The sequence below is a fragment of the Typopeltis vanoorti genome, chromosome 6 (assembly GCF_054136105.1).
Source record: "Typopeltis vanoorti isolate ZY-2024b chromosome 6, IOZ_Tvanoo_1.0, whole genome shotgun sequence".
Lineage (NCBI taxonomy): Eukaryota > Metazoa > Arthropoda > Arachnida > Uropygi > Thelyphonidae > Typopeltis > Typopeltis vanoorti.
In genome coordinates this window covers 106,987,076-107,006,886 of record NC_143554.1, presented here as the reverse complement: position 1 = coordinate 107,006,886, position 19,811 = coordinate 106,987,076, and the positions used below count along the sequence as shown (strand labels likewise).

Genomic DNA, 19,811 nt, shown 5'->3' with positions numbered 1-19,811 from the left:
CGACATAATAGGGGTGACTGAAACAAAAAAGACCAAAACTGGTGAGATCTTTCTGAGCAATAAATACAAAATGTTATATTCAGGCAATGACAATCAAGGAAAAGGAGTAGCAGCCATAGTATTCAACACAAAATACGAGGCTAATCTTTTTGAATGGCAGTCAGTCTCAAGTAGAGTAATGTGGGCAAATATGAGAATGGGGAACTGGACAATGAGACTTATTTGTGCCCACAGAAGGTTCTACTAAAGTAGAAGTGGAGGAATTTTTTGAGGCTTTAGAAAAAAGCAACTGACACAACGAAAAATGAAAAGTTAGTCCTTGTTGGGGATCTAAATAGCAGAGTAGGAAATGATTGTGAGACATACAAAAATATTTTGGGAAAATTAGAAAAGAGCAAAGCTAATAATAATGGCAAATATCTGTTGGATTTCTGCTGAGGACATGGACTGGTTATTACTAATACCATGTTCCAACATAAAAATGTGCACAAATTCACACGGAGAGAAGAGGCAAGGAATAAGAAAAGTCTCATTGACTATGTTATTGTTAATAGTGATGTTTTCTCCCTGGTGCAGGACACCAGAGTGTACAGAGGATTTGAAATTGGAAGTGATCACTATTTAGTCTTGAGCAGGATAAAATTGAATTTCATATTGAAAAGAATAACATGTAAGAAAGTTTTAAAGCGAATAAAAGTTGAGCAGCTCTCAGATGTGAACTGTAGACTAAAATACAGAAAGATTATTGAAAAGAAAATGAAAGACTTTGAGAACAGGAATCAAACCTTGGAGATTCACTGGCAAACTCTGAAGAAAACCCTGATTGATTCAGCCAGAGAGGCATGTGGTGCAAGGATAAAAAAAAATCAGAATTCCCTGGTAGGCACAGGATGTTAAAGAGGCAGTGAAGGAAAAGAAGAAAGCATATCAAAAGTTCCTGGCAAATAAGTTGGCTTGTACTCTTAGAGAATACAGAGACAAATGTAAGAAAGCTAAACAGTGTGTAAAACTAGCTAAACAAGAGTCATGGGAGGACTTTGGCAAGAATATAGAAAATAAATATCAAGAAGGGGGGAAAATATTCTGGAGGTTGTTGGAGAAGCTTAGGAATGGAGAAAAGAGTGCTGTAAAAGGAGTTAGAGATGATAAAGGTGACATGAAAACTGGAGAAAAAGATATCCTTGAAGTATGTAGTAATTACTTTGAAAAACTGCTAAATGAAACAAGCAGTGATGACAACACACACTGATAAAAAACACTGACCAGGCATGCTGTCAGGAATACATATCCATACTTGAAGTAGAAAAAGCCATCAAAGGCTTGGAATGTGGAAAGGCAGCAGGAGTAGATGATATTCGACCAGAAATGCTGAAGTATGGTAGTATAAGAGTCTTACAGTGGCTGCACTGTATAGTTCAGAAAGCCTGGACAGAGGGACGAATTCCCGATGATTGGAGTAGAGCTCTCATAGTACCCATATATAAAAAGGGAAATAAAACTGAATGTGAGAATTACAGAGGTATTTCCCTACTGAGTGTTCCTGGCAAGATCTATGCAAGGAACACTCAGTAGGGAATGTTCCTACTGTGTGTTCCTTGCATAGATCTTGCCAGGAACACTCAGTAGGGAAATAAGTGTTCCTGGCAAGATCTATGCAAGTATACTTGAGAAACGGTTGAGAAGAATTGTGGAAGAAAAGCTTGGTGAAGAACAAGCTGGATTTAGGCCAAATAGAGGCTGTCAGGATCAGATCTTCACTTTACGACAAATAGTCAAGAAAGCATGGGAATATAACAAAGATCTGTATATAAGTTTTGTAGAACTGGAAAAGGCATATGACAAGGTGCCAAGAGAGAAGCTATAAATACGCTGCAGTTATATGGTGTCAATGGGGCATTATATCAAGCAATACTTAGTCTTTATTTGAGTTGTAAGTTAGCAGTTAGAATTGAAGGAAGTACAGGAAGATGGTTTAATGTTAAATCTGGTGTGAGACAAGGATGTACATTATCCCCTCTGTTATTTCATTATCTATATGGATCACATTATGAAGGAAAGTGGTATTAAACATGATATAAAAATTGGAGAAGTTAATGTCAGCTCTTTGCTTTATGTGGATGATGTTATACTTCTAAATAAATCCGCTACAAGTCTGCAAGATTCTCTGACTAAATTGAACAGCTGTTGTAATAGATATGGTTTGAAGGTCAGCAATAAAAAGACAAAGACAATGAAAATAGGCAGAATCATTGAAAATGTCAACTGTGTTGTGAATGGCGAACCTGTGGAACAAGTAAAACATTTCAGCTATTTAGGCACGATTTTTACTGAAGATGGTAAATTAAATATAGAAATAGACAACAGAATCAGCAAAGCTGGTATGGTGGGAAGTCAATTGAATAAATTCATATGGAATAAGAGAGAAATTAGTCGGAACACTAAATTAGCTGTATACAAGACAGTGTTCAAACCAGTTTTAACTTATGGATCTGAGAGCTGGGTCAGAAGTAAAACACCTGACCAAAGACTAGAGACCGCAGATATGAGTTTCCTGAGAAAGATTATAGGCATGAACAGATGGCATCAATGGCAATATCATATTAAAAATGAGGATATTAGGAAAGAACTTGACATTGTCAGCATCCAGGAATGCGCGCTAATCTCAGTTGGTATGGTCACTTAAACAGAATGGGTGAGGAAAGATTAGCAAAACAAGTGTTCTCTGCCAGGCTGGCAACAAAACGACCCAGAGGAAGACCAAGATATCGGTGGATTGATATGGTACAAAGTGCCTTAGACGATAGAAATATAAGATCTGATAATGTTGGAGTCTTGACAAGTAACAGACTGATTTGGAGGAAAATTGTAGATAGGAAATTAATAATGATGTAATTTTTTTTCATGTAGTACTATCATATCCTGTACAACCCTTGAGGGTACATGGCAGGAATTTGATGAAGATGATGCATGATGATAATTTTTGAAGTGGTTTAAAACTAGTTTTCTAAGTAAGGTTCCAACATTTTGCTAAGGTCTCTTCCATATCAGCATTAAAAAAACGAATGTATTAAACAGGAGAAAATGAGTAACAAATAAGTAACAATACAGACCCAGATGTATGTAACTACAAGGCACATTGAGTTGGTTATTGTTGTTTAAGACTTCCAGAATTGTCCTGAGAGGTATTTCCCAGATTTTGGAAATATGTTGGTAATTATTGAGGAGCAAGTTGTGATAGTTTTTTGTGATCAGCATACAAAGATGTTATTTATTTATTTACGCATATGGCTTTGTGAAACTGCCATGAAATTGTTACATCCTAAATGAAGCACTTTATTAAAGAAACAATTCATTCAGGATTTAAGAAGTCAGAAAAATCAGCCTGAGAGAAAAAACTTGTACTAGAGCAGAAGAAATAAAGTACTCACTGTAAATAGAAATAGAATTACCTCCTTTTAGTAGAATTGTAATACCATGTAAAGAACTTTGTGTATAAATTAGTATAATATGAAATGCATCATGTATACATGAATGGGTAAATTAGATGTAAACATTAGTCCAAAGATCATGGGCGGGACTGAGGCAATGGCAATCTTGGAAAGCAATGCACGTTCGTTTCCCGGAAGACGCTGCTATGATCTCGCGATGTGCCGAAGTTGCCGTGGATGAAGAAAGTAGAAGAGGAAAAGATCGCGGAAGGTAGTAAGAGGGTGCTAAAAAGGGGGGAAGTGAAGAGAGAATAAAATAGGGTTTGCACCTCTTTCTCAAGGCTTTTTTTGCCTATTTTTCTGGATGATGATTCGACTTCTCTCGTGGACCAGTAGTTCCTGATGTTGTTTCTTGGTGATAGTTCGATATCGGAAGGTGCGCCTTTCCCTTCGATGTCGGAATTTCTGCCGGTACTAAAGCATGAGATGTTGGCATATGCTGCCTTCGCTGAAAGTTCAGACAGAATAATATCACTGATGTATATTATGAACCGGCAGCTAGAAACGAGGATGGCCCGAAACAGATCGAGAATAGATGAGAAAAAAAACGCCAGGTGTAGAGCATAGTTTAATCTGATGACCATAGTGACCCACCACGTGGACGCAGCTTATGGAAGTATCGAAAGGTAATTCAAATAAAGAAGAACGGTTCAGACAGACCTGGAGACCCTGCCCCAAGAAATGGTCAAGTACAGATTCTGTCGTATAATTACCCATTCGGAAAAAGGGAAAGATCATTGTAGTGTATTAATCGAGTATGGGCATTATTTGAGAACTTTAAGTGATTATTTAGCAGTGGCTGATATCCATAAGACAAATTATTAGGAATGATTATAGATGATTGTGACTAGCTTAATATGCAAGACTAAAATAGTAGGTAGAAAATTGAGTAGAAGTGTATAATGTGTATATTATGTGTGTTAAGTCTCTAACTCAAAAGAAGGACTTATTGTTCATGTAGTAGAGTATTAATCAGTTGGATACAGTTTGATTTAGCATGTCATTGAACTAATTGAAAGTGAGATTGGTCTAAGTGTATATTATGTCTTTAGATTCCAATAAATATGTTTTTTCTTCTATACCTGAGTTTTGCCTGTGATATGAACCATAGCAAGCTGGGAATTGAAAGAATGGCATAACATGTTATAGAGGTTACGACTTCAAACCAGAATTTACTTAGCCACAGTAAAGCATTTAATTTATGAGTTTAAGCACTAAATTTATTCACCTATGTGCACCAAAGGTCTGGAAAAGTCTCCCTGAATAAGAGTCCCCTCTATTCTAAGATATTGGCTGGCACAGCTTTAAAAAATAAATTTGTCAATATCTGAAGAGGAGACGGCCCCAGAAAGAAATTAGAGGATGCATTTCTTTTAGCAAGGAATGACCTTTAACAGTCAGGGTAAGCACGTGAGTAAAATTAGGAATCGACTAGAGATAAAGAATTTGCTTTCCTTATAGAATGAACACGTAAGAAGTGATACAGATATTAGAGTCAGGGAAATTTTATAAGTCTTGTAGTTATTGTAGAGATGGTAAATTCATAAGGGAAGTAAAAATATTTTAGGAAGAACGACATAAAATGGTGCACATGGCAATATATTTAACAATGGCACAGCCGGTAAAATATAACAAAATGTACAATCACAATGTCCAGAAACAAATGATGATAAACTTAACATGTGAAAGTTCATTACATAAAAGCACAATTACAACTACAGGTCATTGTCCAGTCTGGAAGGCCAATCCAAGGCCTCATCCATCACCTTGTGGATGTCCTGTAGGCCACCACTGTGAAATTGGCACCTTGGGCAGTTGTACACAATATGAGTAATCGTCTGAGTCACGGGGAAACAATCACAATAAGGGTGGTCTAACAGCCCCCATTTATGTAGTAGGTAGCCACATCTGCCCTGGTTAGTTCTGATCCTGTTGATTGATGACCAAATCTTCCCAGAGAGTGTAAAACCAGGCTGCAGAGCACAGGGATCTTCTACCAGGAAGCCGTTTGTTTGGAGATTGTTGGACCAGAATTCTCTCCGCATGTCAGGTGTTGATGGCAAGATAGCTGAAGAGAGTTCGTCCATAAACCAGAGAGACATTCTAGATTTTAGGTGAAGACCTGGTGGATTTATAAGAGTCTGGTGTTGGGGCAGGAGAGGTTTGCGCATTGCTTTATTAAATTCTTTAATCGAGGCTTGTCTTCTCCGTATATTTGGTGGAGCAATGTTAGATAGGACAGGCAGCCAGGAGAGAGGGGGTGCTTCTCACTGTCCCACTAATTGTGTGCACAGTAGAGTTTAGCTGAGTGTCTATAATGTTAGTGTGTGCGCTTCTTTCCCAGACAGGGGCACAATATTCTGCTGCAGAGAATGCGAGGGGCTAGTGCAGGCGACCTTAGGACTTCTGTGCCACAACCCCAGGTTGTTCCAGCAAGCCTTGAAATAATATTGTTTCTTGTTTTAATTTTATTGGATAGGTTGGTGCATGTGCCTTTTATAGGTTAGGCTTCTGTCCATGCTCACTCCAAGGTATTTCGGGTGAGGCTCGTGTTGTACCATTTTTCCACAGAAAGAAACGTTAGGTGTCGATTCACCTCAGCATTGTTCAGGTGAAATACTGTAGACACAGTTTTTGTTGGATTTGGCTTCAAGTACCAGTGCTTGAAGTACTCTTCCAGGATGTACAGGGTGTTCAAGGTTGATTCGAGGTTGACAAAGGAGGTAGATTGATCTAGGATTGCTAGGTCATCAGCGTACATATACTTGCTTGAGCTGGTATATGGTAGATATACAAAGATGTTGTGTTATGATCACTATGTTGCAATAGACAAAAGAGTATCTTTTGTCTATTGCAGCATAGTGATCCATCGTCAAAATCTGAAGAAAATGTTGATTGATTGGTTGAACCATGGAGGTATGTGGTAACGTTTCTTTCAAGGAGGTAAATTCAGACGTAGGACTCAAGAAGAGAAGTTAGAGTTAGTCTGAGGAAAGATGAAAGCATACTGAAAGTTTCTGGCATGTATATTAGCAGGCACAGTCAGGGAATAGAGTAAAAAAAATGTTAAGAAGGCTAGGCTACATGCAAAAGCATTGAAACAAAAGTCACTGGGAAAAGATATTGGTAAGAATATCATCATCAAATTCCTAATATTTATCCTCAGAGAATGTACAGGACATTATGATATTATTCCATAAAAAAGTTATGTCATTACTAACTTCTGATTGACTGCTCCAAATTAATCTGTTATCTGTCAATACTCCAATATTATCAGATCTTATGTTTCTGTCTTCCAAGTCACTTTTTACTGTATCAATAGCATAGTTTAAGTAACTATGCTATCTGAGATTAGCTCTGCTAACATATTCCTGAATGCTAACAATGTCAGGTTCTTTCCTAATATCCTAATTTATTATTTTTAACTCAGCTGTCAGATCCATAATTAAAATTGGTTTGAACACTATTTTGTATGTAGCTAGTTTAATGTTATGACTAATTTCTGTCATATTTTATGTAAATTTATTTAATTGACTTTCTGCCATACCAGCTTTTTCAGAATTTATTGTCTGTTTGCTTAATTTGTCATCTTCTCAAATAATTGTACCTAAATGGCTGAAATATTTTACTTGTTCTATAAGTTCTCCATTCAGGATACAGTGTGCTATGGTGTTTGGACCACTTCTGTCTAATTTGTACATATAAAATATAGGAAATAATTTGAAGAGAGATATTTAGTTGTTTGCTGATGATGCTAAGTTGGGTAGGATAATAGTTAATCAAAGTGATATAGAGAGCTTGTAAGATGATTTGAATAGGTGACAGTATGAGCAAAACATAATGGATGTCAATTTAATGTGGAAAAGTGTAAAATTATGCATTTTGGGATACAAAGATTACAAGCTGTGTACCACATTGAGGAATTATACTTCAGGAAATTGATGAAGCTGGGGGATAATAGTAGTAGTAGAAGATCGAGAGTCGAAGTTTAGTGGACATACTGCTCAAGTAGTCCAGGTAGTTCACAGGATTACTTGGTTATTGAAGAACATACTAACAAGCAGAGATAAGGCAGTTATTTTTTTTAAAACCTTGATATGACCACATCTGGATTACTTTTCTCAGCACTGGTCACATGGGTTTCTTGGGGTGAGTGGTGGAGAGGTTCCAGAGACGAGTAACCAACATGGTTGAGTGGTCTGTGGAGTGCTCCCTATGAGGATAGATTGAAGGTTTGTAGATTGCAAAAGTTGGTTGATAGAACAAAAAAAGGGAATATATAATAGAAACATTTAAGTTACTTAAAGGATTTTATAGGATTGTTGCAGGGGAAATATTTCAGTGCTTGACTGGAGGGAGCAGAACAAGGGATCATCCCTGGAGGTTGGGTAAGAGTATGGATAGCAAGAACATTAGGACAAAAATTTTTGCTTGAAGAGTGGTGAAAGAATGGAATGGATCCCCTGAGTCCATTGTAAGTGCTTTGTCTGTTAATGGTTTCAAGGAGAGGTATGATAGTTATTGTATTGATAGGTTAGGTCTCCCACAGTCTTAGGACTCATTGAGGTTCCACTGCAATAATAATAATAAATACAGATCCTTTTTATATTCTCATGATTTCTCAACTATTTGTCTTAATGTGAAAATCTGATCTTAACAACCTCTAATTAGCCTGAACCCAGCTTGTTCTTCACCAAGTTTCTCTTCCACAATTTTTCTTAGCCATTCTCAAGTATACTTGCATAAATCTTCCAAGGAAACTCAGTAGGGAAATTCCTATGTAATTCTCACATTGTTTCATTTCCCTTTTTTATAGATGGGTACTACGCCCTCTGTCCAAAAAAGAAACCAAACTTTTGATAGAAAATAAAACACAAGCCAATTATAATTATTCAAATTATTTATTTCAATTAATATACTCTCCTTCAGCTTCGATACAGCATTTGGCATGGTCAATTAATTTGTTAAATGAGTTTTTTATATCAGTTTTTGAGATACATTGAGGGTTGTGGTTACTGCCGCTTGAACGTTTTCAATGGTGTCGTATTGCTCTCCTTTCATTGGCAGATGAAGTCAGGGGAAGAGAAAGAAGTCACAGGGTGCTAAATCAGGTGAATACGGAGAGTGATTCAACACACAAACTTGGTTTTGCTCAAAAACTGTCTCACAATGTTCGAACGATGAGATGGTGCATTATCATGCAAAAGTGACCAGCTGCCTGCATCACGATATTCATGCCGTATGCGACAAATTCTCACTATCAATCACTTCAAAACTTCGAGATAAAACTCACCATTGACCGTTTGGCCAGGTGGAACAAATTCTTTATGGATAATGCCCTTGGAATCATAGAAAAATCAACATTCTCTTTACTTTTGACTTCTCCAAGCGACTTTTTTTCAGAGGGCCCTCTTCTGGTGGTCTGTACTTAGCACTCTGGCGCTTTATTTTGCAAATTCAATTTACAAAGGCCCAAACTCTTGGTCAAAGTGTTTGTCACAGTTGATTTTGGAATCCCCAATTCATCTTCAGTCAATCTCACGGACGATTTTGGGTTTTTCTTTGCACACACTTTTTTGGATGTTAACTTTGCTCAGTCCAGTTTTTGGATGGCCCAGCTTTTCGTCGTCCTCAAGCATCTCACGACCACTTTGAAATCGCTTAAACCATTCGTAAACTTGAGTATTGGATAAGCATTCATCACTGTATGCTTTTTGAAGCATTTGATGTGTTTCGGTAAAACTTTTACCAAGTTTAACACAAAAGTCGATCGCAGCTCTCTGTTTGAAACTCATTTTCCGACCGTTCGTCAAAACACACTGGCACTCTTGGCACTATAACTCAGCTTCTAATGAAACAAATGTCATAAACAGTTGACACAACACTTGCTGCTTTCGACAACAAAAAGATACAACAGATGGTGCACTAGTTTCTTCTATTTTTGAAAAGTTCGGTTTCTTTTTGGACAGAGGGTGTAAATGCTCTACTCCAAGAACTGTAAGACCCTTTGGAGTCTCTGCTAAAGGAATCAGCAGTGATAAAAGAGACAAATGTAATCATGAGTATATATCAAAAAGACTTGAGATAGAGAAAGCTAACAGAAACCTGAAGTATATATCTGCACCTAAAGTAGATATTTGACAGAAATACAAGATATTATTATTGCAGGAGCACCTTTGCAGCATTCAGAGACTCATCTTGAGAGACCTAAATTGTCTGCACAGTATCTGTTGTATTGCTTCTTGAACTCATTGGCTGATGAAGTACTCGCATACCGCTGTTAACCCATCCTTTCGCTCACCACCTCTAAGCAAAAGATCTAGTCTTCAAATCCTTGCTAACCACACTCTTACTCAATTTCCCAGAGATGACCTCTTGTTCTGCTCCCTCAAACCAGGTACAGAAATATTTCATCTATATCAATCCTATAAAATCTTTTTAGTAACTTAAATGTTTCTATTATATTTCCTCTTTTCCACCTACTCACCATCTTGGTCATTCACCTCTGGATTCTCTTCACTACTTCCTCATCCCAAGAATTCCAGGTGACTAGACACGAACAATAATTACATATGTGGCACCTAGAGAGAAATGATAACTGACTTATTTCTGCTTGTTGGGTGAGTTACTTTACCAATATGCCTCTGAATTTCAACTCTGTCTACCACCCTTTCTTCACCTCCCCCCCCCCTCCCAAAAAAATACCTGTCTTCATTAGTTTCCTAGAGTACATTTCCATCACTGTGGTACTCAGCTTGTAATTTTTTCATCCCAAAATGTAACTTGACACTTTCAACAGACATCCATGCCTATTACTGTTAGTCTATTTAAATCATCCTGCATCACATTGATAAACTATTATGCTACCCAGTTTTATATCACAAGCAGATAATTGAATATTTCCCTTCAGATCAGTCCCTATATCATTTATGTACAAACTACACAGCAACAATCCAGCCTTTTGGCACACCACTAGTAATGAGTTCTGACAAGGGTTTAACATGAGTTCTGCTTCTCCATATACAAGAATCCTTACTTTACATGGTTTCAAATAACATTCTTTTCAAATTAGCTTGGTTAATAAATTGATACTACAATTTGAATACATAAGTTTCTGTGGTTTAGCAGCTCTGCAGAAAATTTTCAGTATTGAGACCACTTGTTTTTAGACAAATAACAAGTTTAGTAAAATAAACAATATTAGCCTACAAGTTTCGTTAGTCATAAACGTACTTTTGTTAGTATCCCTGATGATGTAAATCTGACAACTTACAAAACTTATATGTTGTTTATTTTATTAAACTTATTTTTCTCAAAATATGTCTCAATGCCAAAAATTTTCTGCTGATGCTACAATTTATTTAGCATGGGTTAAAAATTCACTAAGAGATTTTGTTCAGGCTAATCTGAATGAAACTTTTTTTGGACTGACCTTTTTACATGATAAAAGGTTAAACAGCAGTGATGTTTTCAATCCATGAAAAATGCTAACGTGGGCTAACTATTTCATCCACCTCAGCCAGAGCCAGTAGGGAGGTTAACAGAATCAATTCTGTCACAAGAGGGCATTCTTTTAAAGACAGTAAGCAAGGAATAGCTTTGTCATATCACTAATTACAGTTACAGAAATTATTAATCTATGTACCATTTTTAGCGATAGTGTAATAATTAGAGACAGCTGAATGAAAATAAAAACAACTTTGCATGATGAAAAATACATCCCCTCCTACAGATACTATGTACTGCCTATACCATTTTTTTTTTTTACTGTTGTGCCAGACCCAGTTTCTAACTAAATACATTGTTCTGAAATTTTCCTTCAACTATTCAGTTGCAGAAAATGCATGGTAACAACTGTTTATAATGCAGTCATTGGGTGTGCAGAAAACAAATGATTTATGTAAAGTAAATCTTCTAAAGCAAATAAAGATATACAAACTTGAAATAAGACTTGCATTTGAGATTTTCTATAATCATTAAGACAGTTCACAAATACTAATTACAAATAAAATTTAATGGAACATGTTCAAATTAGAATGCCATATACTGCACATTGAAAACATAAAAATGTGCTAATCCTACATGGAAGGAATATAATACATCATTAAGTGAATTCCAACTTGAAGCAAAACATACAAAGGCACCTCTCCATCATGAATTAATTGTTTAATAAACTACTTTGTTCAAATATTTTTCATAATTCTCTTTTAAATATACTTATATGTATAATTAAGAATATCTATTATGCAGTGTTTAAAAAGTTTTCAATTGTTTCAAATATTGTATTATTCTTTATAGTCATATTAGCAGTAAAAATGGTGAAAGCAAATGCATTTTAAAAATTTCCAATTAAAGATTTCAAAAGCCTATGAATGAGTTATATAGTTTTTTCATTGCTTATTATATTTCATTAACCCATTTTTGCTTAGTATGCCATTTTCACAGGAATACATTAACTCTGTAAAGCAAGCGATTCTTAAACTCATTCACTGTCAGGGCACTCACAACTAATTCTGGCAATCCATTCAGGTTAACATTCTCCAAGCAAGAAATCTGGTCTGCACACCCTTACTAACCACAGTCTTACACAACTTTCACTGATGATCTTTAATTGTTCTCTCTATATTCATTGGAAAAATGGCCTTTATGTCAATCTTTATAGAATCCCTTTAATAGCTTGTAAGTTTCTGTCATATCCCCTCTTTTTCTGCCTATCAACTAAACTTTGCAACCCCCACACCTTCAGAGAGAGAGAGAGAGAGAGAGAGCATTCTGTGTACCTGGACCTATCACCAGCTTGGTCACTAGTTTCTGAATCCTCTCCACTATGTAACCTTTTTAACCCAAAGTACATGACATTACATTTTGTAACATTAAATTAACATCATTATCCTTTTCCCACAATGCCAATTCATTTAAATCATCCTTTTTAGGATATCTACATCACTGTTATCAATTATTGCTCTCCCAAGTTTTGCATCATCAGTAAATAATGGAATATCCCCCCCCCCCTCCTTAAATCTTTTACTGCATTCTTAAGATGTTGATTAAAGAGTAGTGTTGTTAAAATATTTTATGGTTGTCGTCTGCACCATTGTAATATTCTATTTATTTGTTCTTGTATCTTAATATCAACTGCGCCTTTGTTAACCTTATTCCTGCTGTGCTCCCAGCACCTTATGTCTTAACTAACTATGCTGCTTTACTCTTAAAATAACTTTAATCTGCTTAACATATATCTCACTGTTAATCATACTCAGTCTTATTCCTGTTCCCACTGCTATTAAACAGACTTTAAGTTATCAGCCTATCTATGATATACGATTCTTGCACTAATCAATCAGAAAAATTTATTTTTTTAATGACTTCACCATTCTAATTGAACTAAGTAGTTTGAGGATTAAGGAAAGGAATACAGGCAAGATCTTAGTTAATACACGTTTTCCTATAGCTAGTCATGGCAATTCTCAATCTACAGTGTGTGCTAGTTTTTTAGAGATAGTGCATTTGATCAGGTATGGTCATACAAGTACAATATACACATCAAAGAGGAAATGATATCTCTCTCAGCCTATCAAAATACAATAGGGGAAACATACAACTTACTAAACTCCTTCACAATGTTAACTAATCTAAATTAAACGTGTAATAATGTCTATTCCCTATCAACTACATAACATTCGTTTTCTGTTTCATGACCATAACTTGTTAATCAACTAATTACTAAAAATTTCTTGTAAGAACCTTCATTACACATACAAATTCCAATTGTAAGCTTCTAAAACATTAACAAAATTGTGCTTACTTACTGTAACCTTTACATACACAGTCCAATCAATTTGAACATAACTTCAGCTAGGTTAGCTTGACTTTGCATCTTCATCCTGGGTAACGACTGTTGCTTGGATGATCAGGTGGTTCTCACTATAAGTTTCCGAGAAAGTTAGGTTGACTTTTCCATAGGGAACTGGAAAGGAACTGCTGAAGTCTCAGAACTTTCTATCAACCATAATGTGCTTTGCATTATGGTGAATAGATGCAAGTGATGTAAAGTCATTAGCTTCTAGATACAAGTTGCCCATCTTGATTATATTTCAGGTGCAAACTTTGTTTGCTTAAACTTGGATAAAGGATTAAACCAAGTATATAATTTCTTAGTATCTTTAATTTATAGTAAAACCAAGTAGAAAAACTTCCAACAACTAAGAGGATAATTGCAGTGATGGAAGGAACATTGACATGTAAGGGTATGGAAGCCATTTTGCTTCTCTGTGAGACCTTGATACAACCGTACTGGGACTACTATGAGCAGATTTAGTCTCCTGTGTTCAAAAGGGACAAAGAAGCTGTGGAAAGGTTGCAAAGAAGAGTTATAAAGATGCTATCGGGATTATGGAATGTAGATTACAAGGATAGTTGAGGGTATGTGAACTGCAGACACTAGTAGACAAGAAAGAGGGGGTGGTATGATAGAGGTCTATAAACTTTTGAGAGGGCATTATAGGATGTTAGTTGATAAAATTTTTCATTATAAGAAAGTTGGGGAGACAGTAAGGGAGCAGGCATTTTTGGAAGTTAAGTTTGTATTAAGAAAGGGGTAAGAAGTACATTTTTCTTTCATAGATCCGTTAGTGAGTGGAGCAGTTTGCCTGTTGAAGTAGTGAGTATATCTGGTGTAAATGAGTTTAAGATAAAATATGACAACTGGTGTAGGTGATGTATGGCCTTCCTCAGTGAGTACTATATCTCCATAGTTGAAGTTCCCCCATAATAATAACTTGGCCTACATTAATTATGCTAATCTGCTGATGTATGGCATCTTTCTGTGTATTTCTTGGTCTCTAGCAGCAGCTAACAATATTTTGTTAGCTGCTGCCTCTCTCACCAGTTAGTCTTGAATAAACCATCTCCACTAGACCTAAAATATTTAACTTTTATTTTTGTTTATTATAGTTCAGCTATCAGCAGCACCTCACCTCACATTCTCTCTATCCTACCTCTGAAAACACAGTACCCTTTAAATTCTATCCCTGTAACTATATCATTTTCTGTCAACCAGATCTTACTGATGTCTATAGTTTTTGGGCAAGTCAATCTGACCAGTGCCACAAACTCATTTTCTTTATTTCTGATACTTTTGGCATTCATGCTCATGCATTCAGATTCAAAACCTGTGAAACTGCACAGTACACACACTCACTCTCTCTCATTTTTCTTGGGTATTTGAACTCCACTTGACTGTCCCCCCCCTTCCTCAATACTTCTAGTTTCCCTTATTTTACACTTCTAGTCTCACTGAATAACTCTCTCTCCAAACATGTAACATTGAAATTCCAAAACATTCAAATGCAATACATTGGACATATACAAATCCTTTCGTCCATTAAATTCACTCCATATATCTAAAAATTGCACACCATTTCCTCTTGCATGATCTTTTCATTGACTACTCTGTAATCACAGCCATTCTCAGTTTATTCCTGTTATACTTAGGCAGCAAGCTCTTAATCTTTAACCACAATATCACCAGTTCCATGTCCATCCACATTTGTTCCAAGTGGGTGTCATGTTAAATGCAGTGCCTATATACTGTATCATCTGGAAATCATGATCAAGGGTTCTGGATTATTCCATATGATTGGAGCAACACTTTCATTGCACCTATCAGTAAATAGAGAAATCAAAGTGCATGTGAGAATTCCAGAGGAATTATAATACTGGGAGTTTTTGGTAAGATATATGCAAGCATACTCGAGAAGCCAAGAAAAGGTATGCAAGAGAAACTTGAAGAACACTCTGGTTTAAACAAATCAATGTTGAAAAGATCAGATTTGTACTTTAAGAGAAAAATAGTTGACTCTCGCTGTGGCATGTGGCAAACAACATTATAACAATCATTTTTGAAATTATGGATTCTACAACATGTTAAAATAACTTTTTATTATCCTGACGTTTCGATCTTCATATCAAGATCATCATCTGGAGCATACATAAATATACAAGACAATCTGCGTTACATTTCAAACCGTGAGCTACAGAAACAATGATTTGATCACATGCTACTCACTGGCATGACCTCTAGTGAAAAAAAAAAAAAAATTACATCAAGCTAGATTTAATTTATGATTATATGAATAAACATTCTTCCTTACAGATAGTTTTTCTTCCAGTAATAGTGATGTCCTATTTCTATTATTACAATTGTTATTTTTGATTTAAAAAAAAAATTATTTATAAATTACAACATGAATAAACATTCTTTCTTATAGAATTTTTTCTTTAACATGTTCGCTGCCACGCTACTTCGGCATAGTCTGTTCCCCTACGCCGAGCAATTTCACTTCTTCAAGGTCAGTACGGTAATCTCGTTGCCGGCGGTAAGTGTCATACAAGTATACTCGTAGTTGGCTTGTGCAGAGCATATACCATCTATGAGAATACACAGTTTTCATGCAAGCTCCACAAGCCAAGCATTTTCACTTCTTCAAGGTCACTACAGTAATCTCGTTGCCGGCGGTAAGCATCATACGAGTATACTCGTAGCTGGCTTGTGTAGCTGGTTTACCAACTACGAGTATACTCGTAGTTGGCAGCGAATGTGTTAACAGTGATGTCCAATTTTTTAGTATTAAAGTTATTTTAGATTTAGGATCCTGGATTTTCTACAGTCCTGTTTATAGTTGTTCTTAGAGAGGAAGGATTCATCATCATCATCAAATTCCTGCCATGTACCCTCAAGGGGTGTACAGGATATGATAGTACTACATGAAAAATTTACATCATTACTAACTTCCTATCTACAATTTTCCTCCAAATCAGTCTGTTACTTGTCAGGGCCCCCTTTGCAAAAATTAAAATATTTCACGGCCCCCCTCGAAAAAAAATCGTAATAGAGAGAGATATTATTATAATATTTATTGTATTTATATTCAATACAAAACATACACAGCGAATATTACAAAAATCAAATGCATATATTACATTTTTTGCCTCTTACCGTTTGGTTCTGAAGACGATGCGGGCTGTTCTGGAAAATATGAAATACTGTCATTTTTTTGAGTCTGTTTCTGCGTCTTCTCATTGTTCGCAAGATTTTTTTTTATTTTTTAAAAGCCACTTATCCATCTCAGGGTTAAATTTTTTAACGTAGAATAGATCAAATAATATCACCACTTACCGATACTGGCACACCACAGACTGATAACATGAAATTAGTGAATATTACCTGAATAAGGGAATCTCCGGACCAAGGAACATTTTTCTCTTTTGTGACTTTTCTCCCTTTACGGTAATTAAGCCTAACGCGAAACAGACAGCAAAGGCAGGTTATTAAAACGTGCATATGGTTGGTGCGGTATTAACAAACGATCGCGCAATCGAAAGATAAAAGCATAGCTGACAATTGAGTTGAAATGCTAACTCTCTTCAACCGAATTCCATATGTGAAACTGCCATAACATTCATTTTATATATATATATATATATATATATATATATATTACTTAGTTTTAACACTTTTATGAATTTTAACACATTCGGTTGAATTTTATTGCTGTGTTGGGAAATCGAACTCGCACACATCTAATTAATAACAATAGTTTTTAGTTAGATACTGTGTGCCCATGCAACATATGGTTTTGTTTCAGTCTATACAGCATATGAGAAATATATTACACAGACTGCTCATACCTTATTCACTGTCATAATAAAAGTACTTGTTTTTATTGCCTCTGCAGTATAGTGGCTGTTAGGGAGGGGGTTGTTTACCAATGCCAGTGAGTTTCTATCTCTCCACATGAACTTGTTTAAGCTTTTTTTCATGTGTGAAGTATATGCGAAACTTTTATTGGTAACAGAAAACTAGCTCGGATGACAGTGATAATATAAAACGAGTTTTTATATGTATATAAAGTCAATATCAACAGTCCCTGATTACGAACGCGTGATGAAAGGGACAGGAAGATTTGGAGCTTCCCTGGAGAGCATTCGAAGTAAATACAATTAACCACTGCTTTGAAATGAAACATATGAATAAGCAATATTTACTAATATTCATTAAGCGCCGAAATACGCAGGAAGCAAAATTTGTGAACCAACACCAATGTATGAATTTTCTCATTAAAATATCAAAAATAACAAAAAAGAAATAATAAATAATAAAAGTTAAATAGGTTTCTTTTAAAATAAAAAAAATCTACTTAATCTTAAAACATTTTAAATTTGTTTACATTATATCACGGCCCCCCTCAACAAAACCTACGGCTTCCAAGGGGGCCGTGGCCCACAGTTTGGGAAGCGCTGGTCTAAGGCACTTTGTACCATATCAATCCACCTATATCTTAGTCTCCCTCTGGGTCGTTTTGCTGCCAACCTGGCAGAGAACACTTGTTTTGCTAATCTTTCTTCACCCATTCTGTTTAAGTGACCATACCACCTGAGATTGGCTCTGCTAACACAATGCTGACAGTGTCAAGTTCTTTCCTAATATCCTCTTTTTAATATGATATTGCCATCTGTTCATGCCTATAATCTTTCTCAGGACTCTCATATCTGCGGTCTCTAGTCTTTGGTCAAGTGTTTTACTTCTGATCCAGCTCTCAGATCCACAAGTTAAAACTGGTTTGAACACTGTCTTATGCAGCTAATTTAGTGTTCTGACTAATTTCTCTATTATTCCAGATGAATTTATTCAGTTGACTTCCTACCATACCAGCTTTGCTGATTCTATTGTCTATTTCTATATTTAATTTACCATCACGCTGAAAATCGTGCCTAATTAGCTGAAATGTTTTACTTGTTCCACAGGTTCTCCATTCACAACACATTTGACATTTTCAACAATTCTGCTTATTTTCATTGTGTTTGTCTTTTTATTGCTGACCTTCATACCATATCTATTACAACAGTTATTCAATTTAGTCAGAGAATCTTGTAGCGGATTTATTTAGAAGTATAACATCATCCGCATAAAGCAAAGAGCTAACATTAACATCTCCAATTTTGATGCCATGTTTAATACCACTTTCCTTCATAATGTGATCCATATAGATACTGAATAACAGAGGAGATAATGTACATCCTTGTCTCACACCTTTAACATTAAACCATCTTCCTGTACTTCCTTCAATTCTAACTGCTGACTTACAACTCAAATAAAGACTAAGTATTGCTTGATGCAATGCCCCATTGACACCATATAACTGTAGCTTATTGAATAGCTTCTCTCTTGGCACCTTGTCATATGCCTTTTCCAGTTCTACAAAACTTAAATACAGATCTTTGTTATATTCCCATGCTTTTTCAACTATTTGTTGTAAAGTGAAGATCTGACCCTGACAGCCTCTATTTGGCCTGAATCTAGCTTGTTCTTCACCAAGCTTTTCTTCTACAATTCTTCTCAACCGTTTCTCAAGTATACTTGCATATATCTTACCACGAACACTCAGTATGGAAATACCTCTGTAATTCTCACATTCAGTTTTATTTCCCTTTTTATATATGGGTACTATGAGAGCTCTACTCCAATCATCGGGAATTCGTCCCTCTGTCCAGGCTTTCTGAACTATGCAGTGCAGCCACTGTAAGACTCTTATACCACCATACTTCAGCATTTCTGGTCGAATATCATCTACTCCTGCTGCCTTTCCACATTCCAAGCCTTTGATGGCTTTTTCTACTTCAAGTATGGATATGTATTCCTGACTGCATGCCTGGTCAGTGTTTTTTATCAGTGTGTTGTCATCACTGCTTGTTTCATTTAACAGTTTTTCAAAGTAATTACTCCATACTTCAAGGATATCTTTTTCTCCTGTTTTCATGTCACCTTTATCATCTCTAACTCCTTTTACAGCACTCTTTCCTCCATTCCTGAGCTTCTTCAACAACCTCCAGAATATTTTCGAACCTTCTTGATATTTATTTTCTATATTCTTGCCAAAGTCCTCCCATGACTCTTGTTTAGCTAGTTTTACACACTGTTTAGCTTTCTTACATTTGTCTCTGTATTCTCTAAGAGTACATGCCAACTTATTTGCCAGGAACTTTTGATATGCTTTCTTCTTTTCCTTCAACTGCCTCTTTAACTTCCTGTATCTACCATGGAGTTCTAATTTTTCTCTCCATGCAGACAACTTCACCACATGCCTCTCTAGCTGAATCAATCAGGGCTTCTCTTCAAGGCTTGCCGCTGAATCTCCAAGATTTGATTCCTGTTCTCAAACTCTTTCATTTTTTCTTCAATAATCTTTGTGTATTTTAGTTTACAGTTCACATCTGAGAGCTGCTCAACTTTTATTCACTTTAAAACTTTCTTACATGTTATTC

At 35.9% G+C, this 19,811-nt stretch overlaps 1 protein-coding gene across 3 annotated transcripts in view; it reads left to right on the top strand.

The window, feature by feature from the left end:
- Positions 1–19,811, top strand: part of LOC150105778 (H(+)/Cl(-) exchange transporter 4-like) — a 425,804-nt gene that overhangs the window by 179,902 nt on the left and 226,091 nt on the right. The gene's annotated exons all lie outside the window — the stretch shown is intronic.